The 24,981-nt window shown below is 39.4% G+C and overlaps 1 long non-coding RNA gene across 1 annotated transcript in view; it reads left to right on the forward strand.

The window, feature by feature from the left end:
* The first annotated feature begins 208 nt into the window (after positions 1 to 208).
* The window catches only part of LOC109551919 (uncharacterized), a 175,556-nt gene continuing 150,783 nt past the window's right edge, over positions 209 to 24,981 (forward strand). The window contains exons 1-2 of the long non-coding RNA XR_002178624.3: positions 209 to 583; positions 8,483 to 8,687. This is a non-coding gene — a long non-coding RNA (uncharacterized lncRNA). The remainder of the gene's footprint in view (positions 584 to 8,482; positions 8,688 to 24,981) is intronic.

The raw sequence follows: 24,981 nt of genomic DNA on the forward strand, positions 1-24,981 counted from the left end.
TATTGTGTTCTTTATAAATTGAAGGTTTGTGGTAACCCTGTGTTGAGCAAGTCTATTGGTGCCATTTTTCCAACCACATTTGCTCACTTTGTGTCTCTGTGTCACATTTTGGTAATTCTCACAATATTTCAAACTTTTTCATTATAATTATATTTGTCATGGTGATCTATGATCAGTGATCTTTGATGTTACTATTGTAATTGTTTTGGGGTGCCACAAACTGTGCCCATATAAGATAGTGAACTTAATCGATTGTTGAAATGACAACAAAGGATTTAGAATATTACATATATTACATAGACTTAGTTGATAAAGCAACGGCAGGGTTTGAGAGGATTGATTCCAATTTTAGAAAAAGTTCTATTGTGGGTAAAATGCTATCAAACAGCATTGTGTGCTACAGAGAATCATTTGTAAAAGCAGGAATTGATGTGACAAACTTCATTCCTGTCTTATTTTAGGAAATCGCCACAGCCACCCCACACTTCAGCACCACCTGCCTGACGAGTCAGCAGCCATCAACATCGAGGCAAGACCCTCTGCCAGCAAAAAAAATTGCAACTTGCTGAAGCCTCAGATGATGGTTAGTATTTTTTGGCAACAAAGTATTTTTTAATTAAGATATGTACATTTTTTAGACATAATGCTATTGGACACTTACTAGACTACAGTATAATGTAGACATAACTTTTATATGCATTGGGAAACCAAAAACATCATGTGACTTTATTGCGGTATTCACTTTATTGTGGTGGTTTAGAACTGAACCTGCCATATCTTCAATGTATGCCTATAAATTAGGAGTTCTTCCACAAGAGGGAGCAAGAAGCACGGAGCAGGTAGAAAGCCTCAATCACTAGCAGGGCTGGTGGAAGGTATTTCTTTCTCAAAGGAGGTTAATAAAGACTAAAGGAAGAGACTGTTACTTCAAATGAGAAGATGGCAACACAAAACTTCAAGGACATGAAAAAATCTAGGAAACAGGACATCACCAAAGGATTATAATTATTTTCCAGTAACTGATCTCAAAGACATGAAAATCTGTACTTTACATGATAAAGATTTCAAAATAGTTGTTTTAAGGAAACTTAATGAGCTACAAGAAAATACAGTTCAAAAAAATCAGGAAAACAATACATAAACAAAATGAAAAGTTTAACAAATAGACAGAAATCATAAAGAAGTGAATAAAAATTCTGGAGCTAAAGAATACAAGGAATGAAATGAAAAATGAAATGGAGAGCATCAACATCAGAATGGATCAAGCCAAAGGAAAAATCTGTGAGTTAAAAGATAGGAACTTTGAAGGTATCCAGTCAGAGAACAAAGGAAAAAGAATGAAAAAGAAAGAAGGAAGCCTATGTGATTTATGGGATACCATGAAAAAAAATACTTTGTGAATTATTGGAGTTTCAACAGCAAGAGAGGAAGAGAAAGGGGCAGAAAGCTTATTTAAGGAAATAACAGCTGAGAACTTCTCAAATTTGGACAGAGATTTGGATATCCAAGTTTATGGATCTCATAGGTCACCAAACAAACTCAGCTTTAAGAAATTCTCTTCAAGACACATTATACTAAAACTGTTAAAATTTAAAGACAAAGGGAGAATCTTAAAAGCAGTAAGAGAAGAGAAGCTTGGAAATTACAAGGGAACCCCCATAAGGCTACCAGTGGATTTCTCAGTGTAAACCTTACATCAGAAGAGAGTGGGATGATATGTTCAAAGTGCTAAGAGAAAAAACACTGCCAACCAAGAATACTGTATCTGGCAAAGTTATATTTTAGAAATGAAGGAGAGATAATGACTTTCCCAGAAAAGCAAAAACTGAGAGAGTTCAACACTACTAAAAATACCTTACAAGAAATGCTGAAAGGAGTTCTTCCAGCAGAAATGTAAGGATGCTAATTAGTAACCTAAAAAACATACAACACACTCTTAAATGATATAAAAAATAAACTCAAAATAGATTAAAGACTTAAATGTAAGACCTGAAACCAAAAATCCTAGAAGAAAACAAAGGCAATAAGCTCTTTGACGTCAATTTTAGCAATTTTTTTTTTTTTTGCATGTCTCCACAGGCAAGTGTAAGAACAGCAAAAATAAACAAGTGGGACTACATCAAGCTAAAAAGTTTTTGCACAGTGAAGGAAACCATCAATAAAATGAAAAGGCAGCTGACTGAATGGGAGAAGATACTTGCAAATGATGTATCTGGTAAGGGGTTGATATCCAAAATATATAAAGAGCTCAGACAGCTCAATATCTAAAAAAGAAACAACCTGATTAAAAAATGGGCAGAGGAGCTGAAGAGATATTTTTCCAAAGAAGACGTACAGATGGTTAACAAACACATAAAAAGATGCTCAACATTACTAATCATCAGGGAAATGCAAATCAAAACCGCAATGAGAACTCCCAACGAAAAAAAGTCCAGGACTAGATTGCTTCATGGGTGAATTCTACCAAACATTTAAAAAAGAGTTAACGTCTATCCTTCTCAAATTATTCCAAAAACTTGCAGAGGAAGGAATGCTTCCAGACTTATTTTACAAGACCAGCATTACCCAGATACCAAAACTAGACAAAGACACTATAAAAAAATAAAATTACAGGTCAATATCACTGATGGTCATAGATGCAAAAATTCTCAACAAAATACTAGCAAACTGAAGTTGACCATACATTAAAAGGATCATAAACCATGATCAAGTGGGGTTTATCCCAGAGATGTAAGGATGGTTTAATATCTGCAAATCAATAAATATGATACACCACATTAACAAACTGAAGAATAAAACCTTATGATTATCTCAATAGATGCAGAAAAAGCTTCTGACAAAATTCAACATCCATTTATGATAAAAACTTTGAACAAAGTGGGTATAGAGAGAACATACCTCAACATAATAAAGGCCATATCTGACAAACCCACAGCTAACATCATACTCAAAGGTGAAAAGCTGAAAGCATTTCTTCTAAAATCAGGAACAAGGCAAAGATTCCACTCTAGCCGCTTTTATTCAACATAGTATTGGAAGTCCTAGTCACAGCAATCAGATGAGAAAAAGAAAGAAAGGGCATCCAAATTGGAAAGGAATAAATAAAACTGTCACTGCTTGCAGATGACATGATACTATACATAGAAAATCCTAAAGATGCCATCACAAAGATATTAGAACTCATCAAGGTATTCAGTAAAGTTGTAAGATATGAAATTAATATACAGAAATCTGTTGCATTTCTATGCACTAACAACACTATCAGAGAAATTAAGAGAACAATCCCATTTACAATTGCATCAAAAAGAATAAAATACCTAGTAATAAACCTAACCAAGGAGGTAAAAGGCCTATACTCAAAAAAACTGTAAGACACTGATGAAAGAAATTGAAGATGACACAAACAAATGGAAAGATAACCCATGCTCCTGGATTGGAAGAATTAATATTGTTAAAATTACCATACTACCCAAGGCAATCTACAGATTCAGTGTAATCCCTATCAAAATACCAGTGGCACTTTTCACAGAATTAGAACAAACAATTCTAAAATTTATATGGAAACATGAAAGGCCCTGAACAGACAAATATATCTTGAGGAAGAACAAAGCTGGAGGTATCACCCTCCTTGATTTCAAACTATACTACAAAGCTACAGTAATAGTAAGGAAACTATCAACAGAATGAAAAGGCAACCTATGGAATGGGAGAAGATACTAGCAAATGATGTATTTGATATGTATCTGAAATATATAAAAAAACTCAACATCAAAAAAACAGACAATACAATTTTAAAAATGGGCAGAGGATCTGAATAAACATTTTTCCAAAGAAGACCTGCAGATGGCCAACAAACACATTTGGTGCAGCCGCTATGGGAAACTGTATGGAGATTCCTCAAAAAATTCATACCATACAATATGCCTGTTACCATACAATCCAGCAATTCTACTCCTGGGTATTTATCTGCAGAAAATGAAAACACTAATTTAAAAAATTATATAAACTTCTATTTTCATTATGGCATTATTTACAACAGCCTAGACATGGAAGCAACCTAAACTCTCACTGATAGATGAATGGAAAAAGAAGATGTGGTATATATATATCCATATGTCTATTAATGAGCAATATTCATATATAGGTATATACCTATCTATATATACTCTGCCATAAAAAAGAATGAAATCTTGCCATTTGTGACAACATGGTTGGACCTAGAGGGTATTACGCTAAGTGAAGTAAGACAAAGACAAATACCATATAATTTCACTCATATGTAGAATTTAAAAAACAACACAAATGAACAAACAAAGCAAAACAAAAAAGACTCATAGAGGGAGTTCCCTGGTGGCCTAGTGGTTAGAATTCTGGGCTTTCACTGCTGTGGCCCAGGTGCAATCCCTGGTTGGGGAACTGAGATGCTGCAAGCCATGTGGCATAGCCAAAAAAAAAAAAAGACTCATAGATACAGAGAACAAACTGATGGCTGCCAGAGGGAAGCGGGTGGGGAAGAGGAGTGAAGTACGTGAAGGAGATTAATAGGTACAAACTTCCAGCTAGAAAATAAATAAATCATAGGGATATAATATACAACATAGGGAATATAGTCAATAATATTATAATAACTCTGTATGGTGACAGATGGTAACTAGACTTATCATGGTAATCATTTAAACATCAAATCACTATGTTGTACACCTGAAACTAACATAATATTGTATGTCAATTATAATTCAATAAAAAAAAGAAAGTATAGAATATACTGGTAAAGGTAAGTTTATAGTTAAATTCAGAATACTCTAATACTTGTAATATGATGGTGTGTTAGCCACTTAAGTGTAGTGTAAAAGTTAAAGATCAAGAGTATTAAAAATAACTATAGGTACCTTAATTTGTTAACAAATACACAATACAAGAAGAGGTAACTGTGACATCAAAAACAAAAAAGGGGGAGGAGTAAAAGGGTGGGGCTTTTACATGTGATTGGAGTTAAGTTGCTATCAACTTAAAATGGACTGTTTTAGCTATAAGATGTTTTATGTAAGCCTCATGGTAACCCCAAAAGCAAAAACCTTTAGTAGATTCATAAAAAATAAAGAGAGGGGAATCAGAATATACCACCATGGAAAATCACCAATTCACAAAGTTAGGCAGAAAGAGAGGAAAAAGGGAACAATGGAACTACAAAACATCCAGAAAGCAATTAATAAGATGACATTAGTATGTCCTTAATTGTCAATAATTACTCTAAATGTAAATGGATTGAATTCAACAGTCAAAAGGCAGAGGGGCTGGATAGATTAAAAAACAAGACCCAACTATATGCTGCCTATAAGAGACTCACTTCAGCCTTAAGGACACACATAGGCTCAAAGTGAAGAGATGGAAAAAAACATTTCATGCAAGTGGAAAAGAAAAGAGAGCAGGGGTATATTATACTTATATCAGACAAAATAGACTTTAAACCAAAAAGGGTAACAAGAGACAAGCACAGCCTCATTCACAGCCAGCAATCCATGCCACACAGTTCTCTCAGTTGGGAACCTCAGTGAGATCTGTGTTCAGGCCACAATTTCCATGACAACAGATAAGGACAACAACAGAATGGCCAGAATTGCAGCCTAGTCAATCAACTTTCTTTTTCTGAAAACCTTATGAAGAATATCTCATGGAAGTATTCCTGGCTCTCGTACTTCAGCCATCGGAAAGTTAAGAGTACGCCCAAACTCTTTTGTTTGACCGAAGAGTGGTGTATAGAAATGGCTGCTCCTTTGAGGTTGGCTTTCTACCACATGTGGATGACATGGATCAATCTGCCTTTGGGACTGGGAGAGTTTCCCAGCTTCACCTGGAGCTTGACTCACCTTGTTGCCTTCTGTTGCCCTTTCTGTGGCATGTTTTCTGTTCTGCTAGATTGCCCTTCAGTGACTGAAAGACGGCCAGTCACCACTTAGGCCTGTGCAGTCATGTAAGTCTTAGTACTAAGTGGGAGCCCCATATGTCTTGATGTCTCTCCCCAAGTTCTGCACTCAACACTTGCCTTTGTCTTAGGAAATTCAGAATTTTGAGTTCCTCTGAGGCATGAAATACGATGTCTCATTAATAACCAGCTTTCCTGTCCTTGCTTTGCTGTCAGGAGAGAACTGGATAGTAAAACCTATGATTTATTTGGACTGGCTCCATTAGGAACTGACAGAGTGATGACTTAATTCCAGTAATGCTTTATTCTTACTCTGCATTTTGACAATTCCCTCTAGCTGTTCCTCTGCTGGAAGTGACTCTTAGTCACTAATTCTAAACTCACTCCAAGAGTATAAAACAGTACACATCACCTAAAATTTCAGTGGAGTAACCTTTGTCACTATAAAATTTTGTAAGCCTCTCAAAGTCTTTCTCAAATTATTATCAGAAGATTGAAAAGTCCAGACAATTTACAGGTTCTCTTTTTGACTGACTGACTTGCCCTTACAGGTGTTTCAAAAGGACCCTGCAGTTGTACAATGATGAATGTGTTGGTTAGTTCGTTCATCATGGGTTTATTGGGTGTCTGTTCTCTGTCATGCTCTGTTGTAGGTGTTGGTAATTGTTCAGTGAATAAAACAGAAACCTGCCCTCATTTAGTGATGGAAGATAGACAAAAAACAGAGGAAATGAAGTAATTGGTTATCTGAGCCTGAGAAGAGCTCATGAGAAGGAGAGAATTGAATTGGGGAAGGAGATGTAGCTTGCTGGTTTGATGGAGACAAGTAGGGAAAGCATTTCAGTTTTAAATAGTGTTGTCTGGAAAGGCCTCACTGAGAAAGTGGCATTAGAGCAAAGGTTTGAAGGAGAGAAAGGAGTGAGCCATCTGTATAATGGGGGCAAAATTTGTCCCAGGCAGAGGGAGCAGTGAGGACAGGGGTCCTGAGGTAGGAAGTGTCTATTATATTCCAAACCAGGCTGATGATAACAGCACACAGACACAGTGCTTCCCGCATGTCCCACACTGTTCTGAAGGCTTTATATCCATTATCTCATTCAGTCTTCCATATTTCCCCAGTCCCGATTTATAGATGAAGAAACTGAGGCACAAACAGCTTAAATAACTTGCCCAAGATTACTCAGCTAGAAAGTGGTGGAACCCAGGCAGTCTGGCTCCAGAGTCTGTGTGCTCAGCCACTGCGCTTTGCTGCCTGGTGTTTAATCATTTGGAGATGCAGGGGGCACTGCTCATCACACTGCACTGTGCCCCTTTGCTTTCAGGAGGAAATATTTTACTGATCTTAATATTGGCATTAGTTGTGCTTGTCTTGAGCCACTGGTTTATTTCAATCTACCAGACACTGTGATCTGTGATGATTACTGATCATGATTTTATGTCGGCCATTGAATACTTACCACTCATTTCTTTTTCTTTCTTACTTCATGTTATATTTTGTCTATCATTGTAAACTCCCTTATATCCCTTTAGATATAGGGAATGATGAATGAATAGAAGTACATTTAAAAGAAGACTCAGAGTCCTTAGAAGTTTGGAACTAGGTGGTTCCGGGAAGAGCCACCCTTCAGCTTGGCCTTGCGTGACTAGGATTCCCATTTCTCCATTCTCCTGGCTATGGCCCTTCTCCTTTTGCTAATACTCGGGACTCCCGCAGGAACTGACAGAAAGGGACAGAAGCAGGCTTCTCTTTGAAACTCCAGCCTGACTACTACAGTTCATGTGGCAGTTAGGAGCATAGACTGAGATGGGACAAACAATTCATACCCCGACCACCACCTATCTGGGGTCTGAGACCTCACATCTTCATTGTAAAATGAAGGTAAAAATAGTGCCTACCTCCTAGAGTCGTGAGGATTAAGTAGGATAATGTTCACAAAGTACACAGCACAGAGCTGATGCATGTAAACACTATGGAAATCTTAGCTGTTATTATCATTAGTTACTCTTCTTTAACAACAAACAGAACAAACTACTGTCTTTAAAAACAAACCACTGTCTTTAAAAACAAACAAAAACCCCTGGGCTTGGTTGAAATCTGGCTCTCCACATTATCCTGCCAGATGCCCTGTGGGGCTTCTCTGTGGTACTGATCCCTCACATCTTGGCTCCCAAAATGGATATGGCCTATTGGAAACAGAATAAAACAGGTATGAAGAGTGAATAAAACCAACGAGCACAGCCAGGTTCCAACTTATTAAAAGACTCAGTCACGCTAAAGACAGGGTTTCTCAGAGATGCTGTGAGAGAGAGGACAAGTACCTCTGCTTTGTCAGCCTGGCCTCCCCGCAACACCTTCTAATTGCTCGAGAATAGTCTAGGCTTCTTACAGCATTGGCATTGACTTTTTAAGGATTACTTCAAGTTATGCAAGAAGAAAATGATCCTGCAAAAGAAGTTCACAAAGTTCAGTTAAATATATTTTAATGAATTGTGTTAGAATGAAAGAAAGGCTTTTTCAAAAAGCTTATATGTTTAATATATTTTTTTTCATCCTGTAAGAATGTTGAACCCTGACCTTGGAGTGGAATGGCCCGGTACTGTGGAAAAAACATGTGCGTTGAACCCAACTCTCGGCTCTGCATTTGGAGGCTGTAGGAAGTTCCATCAAGGCCACCGCGTCCTCATCTGTACAATGGGAATAACACCTACCTCACAAGGCTGTTGAGAGGATTAAGTGACATGGCTCTAGGAACTTTCCTGGCAGGTAACAGATTTTCAATGATGTTAATCTGATTTTTTGAAGCTTTTTCTTCAGTTATTTTGCTTTCTGCCACATCATTAGAACTGCTTAATTATTCAGGATTTTTTACATCCAGTTTATGGATTATCAAAGCCCTTTGCTAATAAGTCTGTCTCCTGCTGACTTTTATTTATTTATTTATTTTTAACATCTTTATTGGAGTATAATTGCTTTACAGTGGTGTGTTAGTTTCTGCTGTATAACAAAGTGAATGAGCTATACATAAACATATATCCCCATGTCTCCCTGGTCTTGCATCTCCCTCCCACGCTCCCTATCCCACCCCTCTAGGTGGACACAAAGCACTGAGCTAATCTCCCTGTGCTATGTGGCTGCTTCCCACTAGCTATCTATTTTACATTTGGTAGTGTATATATGTCCATACCACTCTCTCACTTCGTCCCAGCTTACCCTTCCCCCTCCCTGTGTCCTCAAGTCAATTCTCTACGCCTGCGTCTTTATTCCTCCTGCTGACTTTTAAAATTGCAGTGTAACTGCTTATCAGCCTGTCAATTATGAGAAATAGCAGATGATTCAACATCAATATTGCTGAATGCCTTGGTAAAATGGTTTTATGAAAAAGTTTGAAGCTATAGTTAAAAGGGAGCTTTATTTATTTGTTTATCTATGGACAGATTTTACAAGTTGATAGTTTTCTCATTTTTAAGATTTATTTTTTCTATTTTGTGCAATTATCACAAAAATGTGAAGGTCAGAATAAAATCACTCATTATTCTATTGCCCAGAAATAACCACTATTAACTTTTAATTTTTTTCCTTTTTATATTCATAGTTCTTTTTATGACTTTTTCCACCTGAAAGTCTATCATAAGTACTCTACCATATTGCTAACATTTGAATTACTTTCATACTGGTTATACTGCGACCTACATGATCATTTTTCCTAATTTAGACATTAACATTCCTCGAAACTTCTCTGCAAGAAATGTTTGGGTGTAAGCCTTTGTCTGCATTCCTGATTAGTGCCTGAGGATACATTTCTAGAAGCAAAATTATTGGATCAATATCAGGTCAATATTCTGCGTAACATGTCCTCCAAACTTAAAACCTAGTCACTTAAAACTTAAAACAGCAATCATTCATTTGCTTGCAATTTGGGGACAATTTGTCTTTGCTTGACGTGTTAGCTGGCTGGGGTGGCTTGGCTGGGGCTAGAGGATCCACTTCCGAGGTAACTTTCACATGACTGACAAGTTGGCGCTGGCTGTTGGCTGGGGCCTCAGTTCCCCTCCAAGGTGGGCGTCTCCACTGGGTTCAGAGAGGGAGGAGGTGGAAGCTGCCAGTCCTCTTAAAGGTTAGGCCTGGAACTGGCACAGAGTCTCTTCCACCATGCGCTCTCGGTCAAAGTAGTCACAGGTCAGATTCCAGAGGCGGGGGAAGTGACAAGGAATTTGTGGCCATATTTAATCTACCATAGTCAAAGAGCATATTGGGGACTTCCCTGGTGGCGCCGTGGTTAAGAATCTGCCTGCCAACGCAGGGGACACGGGTTCCAGCCCTGGTCCGGGAAGATCCCACATGCCACGGAGCAACTAAGCCCGAGCGCCACAACTCCTGAGCCTGCTCTGTAGAGCCTACGTGCCACAACTACTGAAGCCCGCGCACCTACAGCCTGTGCTCTGCAACAAGAGAAGCCACTGCAATGAGAAGCCCGCTCACCGCAGCAAAAGAGTAGCCCCCACTCGCCGCAACTAGAGAAAACCACACACAGCAACAAAGACCCAACGCAGCCCAAAATAAAAAAAATAAAAAAATAATTTTTTTAAAAAAGAGCATATTGTTGAAGGATCTTTATACACATTACCAAGTCACTTTCTAGAAAGGTGCTGATATGCAGTTCTACCAGCAGTTCATGAGAATGCACACTTACCAACATTAAATATTAAAAAGTTAAAAATCTCTACTTAGTCAACATATGAAATGTGGGATATCATTGTTTTACTTTGAATTGACTTCATTATTCGTGAGCTTCCATATGTTTGATAAAAATTTATATTTCTTCCTTTGTGGACTGTCTGCTCATTTTGGGGGCAATTTGTTTATGTGTTAAACAAACTTATAGAATTACATGAGTTTATTACTGACATTAAGAATGGGCCATATTTGTTGTAAATATTCCTTTCATTTCTCTCAGTTAAAAATCAAAAGCCTTTCCCTGTTATTTGAGAAAAAAGTTAGACAAAACTACTTTCTATTAAATTCAAATGATTTTTATAAGAGTCTGGCAGCCATACATTGGTTTCAAAATATTGATATATATTATAATAAAATATTTTGGATAAATGTCAGTTTTACTCACCTAACATGTCAAGAGAAACCCAGGAGATAATTTGATTTATTAATTATCTTCATTTTGGAGGGACTGAACCAAAAAAGAGTTTAGATATCTTTACTGGAACAGAAATGGAGGAACGAAATTGTGTCAGTATTTTCTCTTTAGCCCTTTAGCTCTCTGGTAGGCAAGCCCATTAACCTCTCTGAGCCTCAACTCTCTTAACTGTAAAATGCAGATAATAGCAGGTATGCTCTGAGGCTTAGAGAAGATGTTTTTAAGGGGCCTAGCACAGGCAGGGGCCTGGTCTGTGGTGGGCACCATCAATTGTTTGCCTCTTATGTTCTGCCTTGTGAATCAAGAAGGACCTTACTAGGCCTGAATCTCAGAGTAAGTTCTCTGAATGGCTTTCCAGGCCAGGACTTGGATTGTGTGAATGACATTATTCAGCTCACCTCTGTCCATTAGTCATGGGTAGGTGTTACTACACAGTGCGTTGCACTGTGGTGCAAATCAGGTGCTTTGTTCCAAATAGCACATCACGATTGTCAGGCCCCAGCTGGAGCAAATGTCTGTGTTGTCATATGGTATACTCCTTGAGAATGACCCTTGGAGGAGCTTCTCAGAGCAATCTGGTGTCCAATCTTAAGACTCTGAGAGTTCCATGCTAGTATTATGACTAATAATACCTTTTACTTGTATGGCACTAGATAGTTTTCACAGGACTTTCATGTGTTTTGTCTCCTTTGATCTTCATAGCCATCCTGGGAGGCCTGCAGGTCAAGGAATATTATTTGCCTTATATGCGTACGAAAGTCAAGGCTTGGAGGCATTATGACTTGCCCAAAGTTACAAAGCTCGTAGGTGCCAGACCCAGTACCAGAGGGCTCCCACAGGCCCCATCCAGAATTTTTCTATTGGATCATATGCTGCCTAACTCCACCACCAAGGACATTGCAGCAGGTGACCCTAGGATGAGGAGCTGTATAGGATGGATTTTTTTTTTTCTGTCTTCCATTAAAATGGGTGGGTGAGTGTAGTGGTCAGTATGGACTCTGGAGTCATTATCTACATTTGGATCCTGGTTCCATCTCTTGCTGGTTGTGTGTCCTTGAGGAAATTATTTAACCTCTCTGTACCTCAGTTTCTTCATATATACAATGAGAATACTAACTTATTAGACTGTTGGGAGTTTAAATGAGACCATCTATGAGAAACACTAGCACAATGCCTGGCATCTAAGTAAACACTAACTGAAGCCCCTGTTCTTACTTGGTGTCATCTGAGAAACTGAAAGCTTACTTCCCTTTAAAACGTCTGCACTGCAAGCCTTCCGCTGAGCCTTGCACTTCAGGCACTGGTTTCAGGAAGCCTCTGTTTGTAAGAGAGCCATTGTCCCTGGGAGAGGCAGCTGTCCGCACTATACTGCACTGCACTGAGTGTCCTCTACCACTTATCACAGTTTATCAGATTGGCCCTGAGGGGATGGAGCACAGGACAGGTAAACATTGATTGTTTAAAAAAAAAAAAAAAAAGCACCCATTTACCACAGTTAACATTTTGGTGTATTCCTTGCCCACCTTATACAACCTTTAAAAATTTTGAATTGAAGGAAAGTAGAATATGCTACCCCCAAATATGCCATTTTGGTGTATCAATTACTTTGGATTAAAGTTACCTAAGAAACAGCTGGTGCAAGAACACTCTGACCCTCCTTTGTACCCCTGAAAGCAGGAAATAAATATCCTATGTGAAAGGAACCCTCCTGGTACCAGGAGGCTAGAAGGCATCCTTATCACCAGAGACAGGGAATTTAGGGCTGAGACGGCTATATAAACAAACCTTGTTACTTCTTCGCTAATTTACTACTCCAGGCCCAAACTCCTTTGTCTTGTCAATTCTTTACAAATTTATTGTTTCCTTGTCAAGCAGGTATAAAAGCTGCCTGCTTCGGTCACTTCTTTGAGTCTTACATATTTTATTGGGCTCCTGTACTTATGAAATTAAATTTGTTTTTCTCCTGTTAATCTATCTTATGTCAAGTTAATTATTAGGCCAGGCAAAGAAACTGGAAGGGAAGAAGGGAAAAGTTTTCTGCCCCTGCAGAATCATATTGTATAAAGACATTTTATGATTTGCTTTCTTCACTTCATATTTACATTACATTTCCATCTCCTTAGTAATCCTGAAAAACCAGCTTGCATTGTTGCATTGGATTCCATAGGTGGAGACACTGTTATTACCAATTTGGTATGTGAGATAGTTTTATTTTTATATTATAAATAATGCTACAGTAAACATCCTTTTACGCATATTTTTGAGATCTTCTCTGATTATATCCTTAAAATAAATTCCTAGAAGTGGGATTGTTAAATCAAAGGTTATATGCATTTTGAGAAATACTGCCAAACTGCTCACTAGAAAGCTGTATAAATTTACTACTCCCACCAACAGTGTATCAGGGATGAAATCATTCAAGGCCTTCCACATTTTTCCTGACTTTTCTTTCCACCTAAATTATTCCAAATATATTCCTGTTTAAAGCCTTTACTTCAGATCTGCCCTCAGTTACTGCTACATTGTTTTGATTTCAAACATCCTTCCATGGGTACCATCTCAGGGCCTTTCCCATACCTTCCTGGAAATGTCTTCATTCTCTTGATCCATCTCTGAATCATATGTCCTTAACTCAAATCCCTAGCCATCTGCAAAGCCTTTCCTGATTGTCAAATTTAGTAAACTACCCTTCCTTCTCTGAAGTCCTTCCATCCTCTATTGTCTGTGCCACCTGTATGTCAGTTGTCACATGCTGCCTAATCTTGTGAATTGTTTTTTTATGTATGCTTATACTTTTTCCTGAAAGACTCGTATAGTACAAAATTACACTTTAAAATGCTTTATATTACCCATTACATACACAAATGTAGCTTTGTATATGTAATTACATTGTAATCCGTATATGTATATAATAATATATAGTATAAAACTCCAGTGAGGGATCATAGTGAAAACTTAAGTCACCTTTTGGGTAACTGTCCCGCCAGATCAAATCCTCCCCATTGTTTTAGTCACCAACAAAAAAACAGGTATCCCTGTCGGGACTGTCCCAGACATCCGGGAGGCTCGGACCCCAGCCTCTTTGAATTTAAACTTCCTTTGAACTATACTTATCTAAGTTAAAAATGATAGGAGCTCTTTTAAATCACAAAATTATGAAAAGAACAATCTGTTTAATGTCTAGAATCAGGAATTAAAGTCAATTTGACAAAGGATATATGCATATTGCAACAAAAAACCTTTAATCTGAATGATATAGGAAGTCTAGATACTGTTAGTGGTCAGAAATGATAGCTCTTTTAAGAAATACTAAGATTGAAAACATCTTAATTAAGTCACATTATATAAATAGTTACATAATGCGAACATACTACAAGAATCTGAAAATTCTATAATTTCATGTTGCATTTAGATATAATGAGTGCTGCTTCATCATAACGAGATCATCATAACTAGATCACTAATGATCTAGTTAACTTTCCTGGCAATCTTAGAAGACAAGGTATATGAGAAAATAGTTAAAAGTGATATTCGTAATACTTTATAGAGTCCATCATCCTGCTGGAGTAGCATGACCATACTTTCAGAGAGGCATTAATTGTACAAATGAAGAATCGGAGACCTGAGGAGATTAAAACCTTGGTTAAAGCCATACAACCATAAGTGAGGTTCCCAGGTCTCACACCCAGATCTGCCTGCTCTTAGTCTAGTTTACACTCAAGAATTTCTTTGCCTTTTAATTTGCTTTATTTTCCTCAAAGCACTTCCCAGCCTCTGATAATATTATATATTTACTTGCTAACACTCACATGTAAGCTCTGCAAGGATGGGAATAAAAATTCCTAATAAAAATTGCTCTGGGGGACTTCCCTTGTGGCGCGGTGGTTAAGAATCTGCCTGCCAATGCAGGGGACACAGATTCGATCCCTGGTCTGGGAAGATCTCACATGCTGCGGAGCAACTAAGCCCGTGCACTATTACTACTGAGCCTGTGCTCTAGAGCCCACGAGCCACAACTACTGAGCCCATGTGCCACAACTACTGAAACCTGTGTGCCTGCAACCCGTGCTCAGAAACAAAGAGAAGCCACCGCAATGACAAGCCTGCACACCGCAACGAAGAGTAGCCCCAATCACCGCAACTAGAGAAAAGTCCGCAAGCAGCAACGAAGACCCAATGCAGCCAAAACTAACTAACTAAATAATTGCTCTGTTCCCTGCTGTATCCCAGACCTAGAGCAATGGCTGGCATCTAGAAGACAATCAATAAATATTTGTAAAATGTATACAAATTAAAAAATAAATCCATGTAATTTCAAATTTGAATTGATAGCAGTAAGATTGGCTTCTATGGCAGCAGTTTGAATGGCCTGATTCCTAGGTCCGAGTTCTTCATTCATTCACCCATTCACTCTGCTTTGATTTTCTTCACATACCTTATCACACCTGAAACTTTAATATACACTTATTTATTGTCTCCTTCCTTTATTTTAATATAAGCTTCAAGAAAGAAGGGGTTTTGCCTGCCTTGTAAAGTGCTATATCTCCACGTAGAAAACTATCTGGCACATAACAGGTGTTTGAGAAATATCCCTTATCATGAATTAAATAAGTGTATTCATGTAAGAAACATTTGTTGAGCGCCTACTACACGGCTGGAACAATTTATCTTTAGTCTCATGAGGGAGTAAGACAAGTCAACAGAGAATTTTTTTTTTTTTTTACATCTTTATTGGAGTATAATTGCTTTACAATGGTGTGTTAGTTTCTGCTTTATAACAAAGTGAATCATTTATACATATGTGCCCATATCTCTTTCCTCTTGCGTCTCCCTCCCTCCCACCCTCCCTATCCCACCCCTCCAGGCGGTCACAAAGCAACTAGCTGATCTCCCTGTGCTATGCAGGGGCTTCCCACTAGCTATCTACCTTACATTTGGTAGTGTATATATGTCCATGCCTCTCTCTCGCTTTGTCACAGCTTACCCTTCCCCCTCCCCATATCCTCAAGTCCATCCTCTAGTAGGTCTGTGTCTTTATTCCTGTCTTACCCCTAGGTTCTTCATGACATTTTTTCCCTTAAATTCCATATATATGTGTTAGCATACGGTATTTGTCTTTCTCTTTCTAACTTACTTCACTCTGTATGACAGACTCTAGGTCTATCCACCTCATTACAAATAGCTCAATTTCATTTCTTTTTATGGCTGAGTAATATTCTATTGTATATATGTGCCACATCTTCTTTATCCATTCATCCGATGATGGACACTTAGGTCGTTTCCATCTCCGGGCTATTGTAAATAGAGCTGCAAAGAACATTTTGGTACATGACTCTTTTTGAATTATGGTTTTCTCAGGGTATATGCCCAGTAGTGGGATTGCTGGGTCATATGATAGTTCTATTTGTAGTTTTCTAAGGAACCTCCATACTGTTCTCCACAATGGCTGTATCAATTGACATTCCCACCAACAGTGCAAGAGGGTTCCCTCTTCTCCACACCCTCTCCAGCATTTATTGTTTCTAGATTTTTTGATGATGGCCATTCTGACTGGTGTGAGATGATATCTCATTGTAGTTTTGATTTGCATTTCTCTAATGATTAATGAAGCTGAGCACTCTTTCATGTGTTTGTTGGCAGTCTGTATATCTTCTTTGGAGAAATGTCTATTTAGGTCTTCGGCCCATTTTTGGATTGGGTTGTTTGTTTTTTTGTTATTGAGCTGCATGAGCTGCTTATAAATTTTGGAGATTAATCCTTTGTCAGTTGCTTCATTTGCAAATATTTTCTCCCATTCTGAGAGCTGTATTTTGGTCTTGTTTATGGTTTCCTTTACTGTGCAAAAGCTTTGAAGTTTCATTAGGGCCCACTTGTTTATTTTTGTTTTTATTTCCCTTTCTGTAGGAGGTGGGTCAAAAAGGATCTTGCTGTGATTTATGTCATAGAGTGTTCTGCCTATGTTTTCCTCTAAGAGTTTGATAGTTTCTGGCCTTACATTTAGGTCTTTAATCCATTTTGAGCTTATTTTTGTGTATGGTGTTAGGGAGTGATCTAATCTCATACTTTTACATGCACCTGTCCAGTTTTCCCAGCACCACTTATTGAAAAGGCTGTCCTTTCTCCACTGTATATTCTTGCCTCCTTTATCAAAGATAAGGTGACCATATGTGCATGGGTTTATCTCTGGGCTTTCTATCCTGTTCCATTGATCTATCTTTCTTTTTTGTTTTTTTTTCTACGGTATGCGGGTCTCTCACTGTTGTGGCCTCTCCTGTTGCAGAGCACAGGCCCCGGACGCACAGGCTCAGCGGCCATGGCTCATGGGCCCAGCCGCTCTGCGGCATGTGGGATCTTCCCAGACTGGGGCATGAACCCGTGTCCTCTGCATCAGCAGGTGGACTCTCAACCACTGCGCCACCAGGGAAGCCCTATCTTTCTGTTTTTGTGCCAGTACCATACTGTCTTGATTACTGTAGCTTTGTAGTATAGTCTGAAGTCAGGGAGCCTGATACTTCCAGCTCCGTTTTTCGTTCTCAAGATTGCTTTGGCTATTCAGGGTGTTTTGTGTTTCCATACAAATTGTGAAATTTTTTGTTCTAGTTTTGTGAAAAATACCAGTGGTAGTTTAATAGGGATTGCACTGAATCTGTAGATTGCTTTGGGTAGTAGAGTCATTATCACAATGTTGATTCTTCCAATCCAAGAACATGGTATATCTCTCCATCTATTTGTATCATCTTTAATTTCTTTCATCATTGTCTTATAATTTTCTGCATACACGTCTTTTGTCTCTTTAGATAGGTTTATTCCTAGATATTTTATTCTTTTTGTTGCAATGGTAAATGGGAGTGTTTTCATGATTTCACTTTCGGATTTTTCATCATTAGTGTATAGGAATGCCAGAGATTTCTGTGCATTAATTTTGTATCCTGCAACTTTACCAAATTCATTGATTAGCTCTAGTTGTTTTCTGGTAGCATCCTTAGGATTCTCTATGTATAGTATTATGTCATCTGCAAACAGTGACAGCTTTACTTCTTCTTTTCCGATTTGGATTCCTTTTATTTCCTTTTCTTCTCTGATTGCTGTGGCTAAAACTTCCAAAAGTATGTTGAATAAGAGTGGTGAGAGTGGGCAACCTTGTCTTATTCCTGATCTTAGTGGAAATGGTTTCAGTTCTTCACCATTGAGGATGATGTTGGCTGTGGGTTTGTCATATATTGGCCTTTATTATGTTGAGGAAAGTTCCCTCTATGCCTACTTTCTGCAGGGTTTTTATCATAAATGTGTGTTGAATTTTTTTGAAAGCTTTCTCTGCATCTATTGAGATGATCATATGGTTTTTCTCCTTCAGCTTGTTAATATGGTTTATCACATTGATTGTTTTGCATATATTGAAGAATCGTTGCATTCCTGGAATAAATCCCACGTGATCATGGTGTATGATCCTTTTAATGTGCTGTTGGATTCTGTTTGCTAGTATTTGGTTGAGGATTTTTGCATCTATGTTCATCAGTGATATTGGCCTGTAGTTTTCTTTCTTTGTGACATCCTTGTCTGGTTTTGGTATCAAGGTGATGGTGGCCTTGGAGAATGAGTTTGGGAGTGTTTCTCCCTCTGCTATATTTTGGAAGAGTTTTAGAAGGATAGGTGTTAGCTCTTCTCTAAATGTTTGATAGAATTCGCCTGTGAAGCCATCTGGTCCTGGGCTTTTGTTTGTTGGAAGCTTTTTTTTTTTTTTTTTTTTTTTTTGCGGTACGTGGGTGTCTCACTGCTGCGGCCTTTCCTGTTGTGGACCACAGGCTCCGGATGCGCAGGCTCAGCGGTCATGGCTCACGGGCCCAGCCACTCCGTAGCATGTGGGATCTTCCCAGACCGGGGCACGAACCTGTGCCCCCTGCATTGGCAGACAGACTCTCAACCACTGCGTCACCAGGGAAGCCCTTGTTGGAAGATTTTTAATCACAGTCTCAATTTCATTGCTTGTGATTGGTCTGTTCATATTTTCTATTTCTTCCTGATTCAGTCTTGGCAGTTGTGCATTTCTAAGAATTTGTCCATTTCTTCCAGGTTTTCCATTTTATTTGCATATAGTTGCTTGTAGTAAACTCTCATGATCTTTTGTATTTCTGCAGTGTCAGTTGTTACTTCTCCTTTTTCATTTCTAATTCTATTGATCTGAGTCTTCTCCCTTTTTTTCTTGATGAGTCTGGCTAATGGTTTATCAATTTTGTTTATCTTCTCAAAGAAACACCTTTTAGTTTTATTGATCTTTGCTATTGTTTCCTTCATTTCTTTTTCATCTATTTCTGATCTGATTTTTATGATTTCTTTCCTTCTGCTAAATTCGGGGTTTCTTTGTTCTTCTTTCTCTAATTGCTTTAGGTGCAAGCTTATGTTGTTTATTCGAGATGTTTCCTGTTTCTTAAGGTAGGATTTTATTGCTATAAACTTCCCTCTTAGAACTGCTTTTGCTGCATCCCACAGATTTTGAGTCGTTGTGTCTCCATTGTCATTTGTTTCTAGGTATTCTTTTATTTCCTCTTTGATTTCTTCGGTGATCACTTCATTATTAAGTAGTGTATTGTTTAGCCTCCATGTGTTTGTATTTTTTTATAGATCTTTTCCTGTAATTGATATCTAGTCTCATAGCATTGTGGTCAGAAAAGATACCTGAAACAATTTCAATTTTCTTAAATTTACCAAGGCTTGACTTGTGACCCAAGATATGATGTCTCCTGGACAATGTTCCATGAGCACTTGAGAAAAATGTGTATTTTGTTGTTTTTGGATGGAATGTCCTATAAATATCAATTAAGTCCATTGTTGTTTAATGTATCATTTCAAGCTTGTGTTTCCTTATTTATTTTCATTTTGGATGATCTGTCCATTGGTGAAAGTGGGGTTTAAAGTCCCTTACTATGAATGTGTTACTGTCGATTTCCCCTTTTATGCCTGTTAGTATTTGCCTTATGTATTGAGGTGCTCCTATGTTGGGTGCATAAATATTTACGATTGTTATATCTTCTTCTTGGATCGATCCCTTGATCATTATGTAGTGTCCTTCTTTGCCTCTTCTAATAGTCTTTATTTTAAAGTCTATTTTGTCTGATGTGAGAATTGCTACTCCAGCTTTCTTTGGTTTCCATTTGCATGAAATATCTTTTTCCATCCCCTTACTTTCAGTCTGTATGTGTTTCTAGGTCTGAAGTGGGTCTCTTGTAGACAGCAAATATATGGGTCTTGTTTGTGTATCCATTCAGCCAATCAGTGTCTTTTTGTGGGAGCATTTAGTCCATTTACATTTAAGGTAATTATCGATATGTATGTTCCTATTCACATTTTCTTAATTTTTTTCGGTTCGTTATTGTAGGTCTTTTCCTTCGCTTGTGCTTCCTGCCTAGAGAAGTTCCTTTAGCAGTTGTTGTAAAGCTGGTTTGGTGGTGCTGAACTCTCTCAGCTTTTGCTTGTCTGTAAAGGTTTTAATTTCTCCATCAAATCTGAATGAGATCCTTGCTGGGTAGAGTAATCTTGGTTGCAGGTTTTTCCCTTTCATCACTTTAAATATGTCCTTCACTCACTTCTGGCTTGCAGAATTTCTGCTGAAAGATCAGCTGTTAATCTTATGGGGATTCCCTTGTATATTATTTGTTGTTTTCCCCTTGCTTTTAATATGTTTTCTTTGTATTTAATTTTTGACAGTTTGATTAATATGTTTCTTGGCGTATTTCTCCTTGGATTTATCCTGTATCGGACTCTCTGTGCTTCCTCAACTTGATTAACTATTTCCTTTCCCATATTAGGGAAGTTTTCAACTATAATCTTTTCAAATATCTTCTCAGTCCCTTTCTTTTTCTTTTCTTCTTCTGCAACCCCTATAATTCGAATGTTGGTGCGTTTAATGTTGTCCCAGAGGTCTCTGAGACTGTCCTCAGTTCTTTTCATTCTTTTTTCTTTATTCTGCTCTGCAGTAGTTATTTCCACTATTTTATCTTCCAGGTCACTTATCTGTTCTTCTGCCTCAGTTATTGTGCTATTGATCCCATCCAGAGTATTTTTAATTTCATTTATTGTGTTGTTCATCATTGTTTTTTTCATCTTTAGTTCTTCTAGATCCTTGTTAAATGTTTCTTGCATTTGGTCCATTCTATTTCCAAGATTTTGGATCATCTTTACTATCATTATTCTGAATTCTTTTTCAGGTAGACTGCCTATTTCCTCTTCATTTGTTAGGTCTGGTGGGTTTTTACCTTGCTCCTTCATCTGCTGTGTGTTTTTCTGTCTTCTCATTTTGCTTATCTTACTGTGTTTGGGGTCTCCTTTTTGCTGGCTGCAGGCTCGTACTTCCTGTGTTTTTGGTGTCTGTCCCCAGTGGCTAAGGTTGGTTCAGTGGGTTGTGTAGGCTTCCTGGTGGAGGGGACTAGTGCCTGTGTTCTGGTGGATGAGGCTGGATCTTGTCTTTCTGGTGGGCAGGTCCACATCTGTTGGTGTGTTTTGGGGTGTCTGTGGACTTATTAGGATTTTAGGCAGCCTCTGTGCTAATGGGTGGGGTTGTGTTCCTGTCTTGCTAGTTGTTTGGCATAGGATGTCCAGCACTGTAGCTTGCTGGTCGTTGAGCGAAGCTGGGTGCTGGTGTTGAGATGGAGATCTCTGGGAGATTTTCACCGTTTGATACTATGTGGAGCTGGGAGGTCTCTTGTGGACCAGTGTCCTGAAGTTGGCTCTTCCACCTCAGAGGCACAGCACTGACTCCTGGCTGCAGCACCAAGAGCCTTTCATCCACACAGCTCAGAAGAAAAGGGAGAAAAAGTAGAAGGAAAGAATTAGTAGAAGTAGAACGAAAGAAAGAAAGAAAGGAGGGAGGGAGAGAGGGAGGGAGGAAGGATGGAAGGAAGGAGGGAAGGAAGGATAAGAAGAAAGAAAGAAGATAAAGTAAAATAAAATAAAGTAAGATAAAATATAATCAAATTATTAAAATAAAAAAATAAGTATTAAGAAAAAAAAATTTAAAAAGAAGAAAAGAAAAACAAAACGAACAAACAAAAAAAACGGACGGATAGAACCCTAGGACAAATGGTGGAAGCAAAGCTATACAGCATAAATCTTTCTCTCAAAGTCCACCTCCTCAATTTGGGATGATTCATTGTCTATTCATGTATTCCACAGACATCAAGTTGTTTGTGGAGCTTTAATCCGATGCTTCTGAGGCTGCTGGGAAAGATTTCCCTTTTTCTTCTTTGTTGTCACAGCTCCCAGGGACTCAGCTTTGGATTTGCCCCGCCTCTGCGTGTAGGTCGCTGGAGGGCGTCTGTTCTTCACTCAGACAGGACGGGGTTAAAGAAGCCGCTGATTCAGGGCTCTGCCTCACTCAGGCCGGGGCGAGGGAGGGGCACAGAGTGTGGGGCGGGCCTGCGGCGGCAGAGGCCAGCATGACGTTGCACCATACTGAGGCACACCATGTGTCCTCCCGGGTAAGTTGTCCCTGGATCCCGGGACCTTGGCAGTGGTGGTCTGGACAGGCTCCCCGGAAGGGGGGTGTGGATAGTAACCTGTGCTCACACACAGGCTTCTTGGTGGTGGCAGCAGCAGCCTTAGCGTCTCGCGCCCGTCTCTGGAGCTTCTTTAAGCAGAGCTCTTAATCGCCTCTCCTCGCGCACCAGGAAACAAAGAGGAAAGAAAAAGTCTCTTGCCTCTTCGGCAGGTCCAGACTTTTCCCCGGACTCCCTCCCGGCTAGCCGTGGTGCACTAACCCCTTCAGGCTGTGTTCACGCCACCAACCCCAGTCCTCTCCCGGCGCTCTGACCGAAGCCAGAGCCTCAGCTCCCAGCCCCGCCCGCCCCGGCGGGTGAGCAGACAAGCCTCTCGGGCTGGTGAGTGCTGGTCGGCACCGATCCTCTGTGCGGGAATGTCTCCGCTTTGCCCTCCACACCCCTGTGGCTGCGCTCTCCTCCGTGGCTCCGAAGCTCTCCCCCTCTGCCACCCGCAGTCTCCGCCCATGAAGGGGCTTCCTAGTGTGTGGAAACCTTTCCTCCTTCACGGCTCCCTCCCCCTGGTGCAGGTCCCGTCCCTATCCTTTTGTCTCTGTTTATTCTTTTTTCTTTTGCCCTACCCAGGTACCTGGGGGGGTTTCTTGACTTTGGGGAGGTCTGAGTTCTTCTGCCAGCGTTCAGTAGGTGTTCTGTAGGAGTTGTTCCACGTGTAGATGTATTTCTGGTGTATCTGTGGGGAGGAAGGTGATCTCCGCGTCTTACTCTTCCGCCATCTTCCCGGAAGCCCCCCAACAGAGAATTTTGACACAGGTAAGATTTAACTGTAGAAGAAGGAAACACAGAGAGACCCCTAACCTGACTATGATGGGTCACAGAGAACTTTCCAGGTAGGATTTGTCCTGAGTCAAGCTTGAAGGGTGACAGCATATGCAAAGGCACTGGGCCAAGTGAGAATATGGCAAAGTGTTGGGCGTGTAAATATTTTGGTATGAGACTGGGAGTTAGGGTTGGAGAAGGGGCCAGAGAAAGCTGGAAAGCCAAGGAGCTTCTATGATATGCTGGGATGTTGGACTTTATTCTGAGGTCAATGGAAGATTTTAAGCAGGAATTTGATGTGAACAGATTCTCTTTATTATTTCACTGTAAGCTTGAGAGGAAGGACAAGGCAGCAAAATCGATCCTCATATCAGCTCCACAAAGTCATCAAGTTGTAGGTTTGACACGACAACTGAGCTCTTCAGTTTGTCAAGCACAGGCATGAGATGGAACTGTACAGCCCAATTAGCCTCCTGCCTGGTTGGTGAAGAAAGCTGGTTATGGGCTCAGCCTTTCATGAGTGGGAGGCTGGGGTGTGCCATGGCTCCATGAAGATGGTCTAATTCCACTACAGCTCCTGGTGACAGTTTATGGGTATTTTTGAAATGCCTGCCAGGAGATTTCTCACTAGTGTAAAACTTAGAATTAAGTAAAAATCTAAATATCTAAAAATCTTGATAAGCTAGTAATTAATACTCCAACTCTAGAGTGCCAGTGCCCTAAGACCTCAGCTTTTATCAGAACCTCATGCCAGCCCAGGAAATCACACTGTTGTCCTGTCTGTTGTGTAGCTTGGAGCAGGGCGGGAGTTGACCACTAACCCTGGTTCCCCATACCATGAGATCAAAAAGTCATCTCCGCATTTGAAAGAGATGTGGAGTATGTTCATGGGGGTAGTGGCTCAGCAAATCAGGTTTACTGGAGTCATGGGGCAGGTGGAGCAGGCTGGTCTCACCTCCTTCCCAACTTACCACTGATGTACCAGCCCACCGGCTCTCGTGGGTAAGCTCTCGACAGCCACCCAGCATATGCTATAGTCCTACACTCTTGCCTTCCTCCATCCATGTCATGTGAAAGGACTCTTTTTAATAAATGAGCAAGTGTCCTAAGTGACATTATCCAGAGATTGTCCTTTCCATCTTCAAATCCTGTGACTGGGATCACTCAACAGCACTGTGATGTATTATTTTCAATGAGGTGCCTTTCTTAACTGTCCAAATGCTGCCTGTTTGGCCCCTAAATCAATAAAGTGTGTTGAATGTTTGTTAAAAAAAAAAAAAGTTGGTGACCTGTGGCCTTTTGGAAAGGCCACAGGTCACCAACTCCATGAAGTAGCGAATTGGTCCTTGTTTTGGAAAATCCTCCAGGTATTTATCCAGAAATATATGTTCATGAAATTCTGAAACATCATCATCAAAACCTGCTTCATTGTTAATTGGGAACTCCCACAATTTCCCCTCTTTTGTCCACTGGATCATCTCTTCAAAACCATTCTGAAAGTGTTGTTCATTGACTGCCGCTAACTGCTTAGCAAATTTTTTTTTTCATTTTGAAAAAACTATTTACTTTTTTCCAAATATTATTCCAAATACATGTTTTACAG

Source organism: Tursiops truncatus, chromosome 4 (genome assembly GCF_011762595.2).
Source record: "Tursiops truncatus isolate mTurTru1 chromosome 4, mTurTru1.mat.Y, whole genome shotgun sequence".
NCBI lineage: Eukaryota > Metazoa > Chordata > Mammalia > Artiodactyla > Delphinidae > Tursiops > Tursiops truncatus.